This window comes from Mus caroli, unplaced genomic scaffold (genome assembly GCF_900094665.2).
Source record: "Mus caroli unplaced genomic scaffold, CAROLI_EIJ_v1.1 scaffold_20306_1, whole genome shotgun sequence".
Taxonomy (NCBI): domain Eukaryota; kingdom Metazoa; phylum Chordata; class Mammalia; order Rodentia; family Muridae; genus Mus; species Mus caroli.
The window spans coordinates 12,841-14,192 of record NW_018388835.1 but is presented as its reverse complement, the minus strand read 5'-3'; the positions used below and the strand labels follow the sequence as shown (position 1 = coordinate 14,192).

General features: G+C 40.2%; 1 non-coding gene across 1 annotated transcript; it reads left to right on the top strand.

Moving 5' to 3' along the window:
* Positions 1-1,048: 1,048 nt before the first annotated feature.
* Trnap-agg lies at positions 1,049-1,120 on the top strand. Its single transcript has one exon. It is a non-coding gene; the product is annotated as a tRNA-Pro (tRNA).
* Positions 1,121-1,352: the final 232 nt, after the last annotated feature.

Here is a 1,352-nt window from a genome sequence, read left to right as displayed (position 1 = left end):
ACCAGAGGTTCTTTTATAGTTGAGAATAATTTTTGCTCTAGGTTTTTTATTATTCCAGATGAATTTGCAAATTGCCCTTTCTAATGCAGTGAAGAATTGAATTGGCATTTTGATGGGGATTGCATTGAATCTGTATATTGCTTTTGGCAGGATAACTTTTTTTTTTTTTTTTTACTATATTAGTCCTGCCCATCCATGAGTACAGGAGATCTTTCCATCTTCAAAGATCTTCAATTTCTTTCTTCAGACACTTGAAGTTCTATCATACAGACCTTACTTCCTTAGTTAGAGTCACACCAAGGTATTTTATATTATTTGTGACTATTTTAAAGGGTGTTGTTTCCCTAATTTCTTTCTCAGCCTGTTTAACCTTTGTGTCTATAAAGACCATTGATTTGTTTGAGTTAATTTTATATCTAGCTACGGTACTGAAGCTGTTTATCAGGTTTAGGAGTTCTCTGGTGGAAATTTTAGGGTCACTCATATGTACTACTATCACATCATCTGCAAATAGTGATATTTTGACTTCTTCCTTTCCAATTTGAATTTTCTTGACCCCCTTTTGTTGTCGACTTGCTCTGGCTAGGACTTCAAGTACTATATTGTATAGGTAGGGAGAAAGTGGACAGCCTTGTCTAGTCCCTGATTTTAGTGGGATTGCTTCCAGTTTCTCTCCATTTAGTTTGATGTTGGCTACAGGTTTGCTATATATTGCTTTGATTTTGTTTAGGTATGGGCCTTGAATTCCTGATCTTTCCAAGGCTTTTATCATGAATGGGTGTTGGATATTGTCAAATGCTTTCTCAGCATCTAACAAAATGATAATGTGGTTCTTTTGTCTTTGAGTTTGTTCATATAGTGGATTACATTAATGGATTTCTGTATATTAAATAATCCCTGCATCCCTGGGATGAAGCCTACTTGGTCATGATGGATGTTCATTTTGATGTGTCTTGGATTTGGTTTGCAAGGATTTTATTGAGTATTTTTGCATCGATATTCATAAGGGAAATTGGTCTGTAGTTCTCTTTCTTTGTTTGATCTTTGTGGCTCCTTGGTCTAGGGGTATGATTCTCGCTTAGGGTGCGAGAGGTCCCGGGTTCAAATCCCGGATGAGCCCAATTTTAGGAGCCCTCTGCCTCAAGAGCAGGGAGCGCCATCTTGGATCCGGTACTCCGCTGAACTTAGGAACTTAGTCTGCACAGGTGAGAGTGTGCACCACAGAGGTAGACAGCTTCTGGGACAGGTGGGAGCCACAGAGCCACTGAGGCAGCACCCTTTTGGGGCTGCAGACATCCGGCACCCTCCCAGTCGGAGGACAGTGGCCTGCCCTGCACGGGAGCCCTTATATT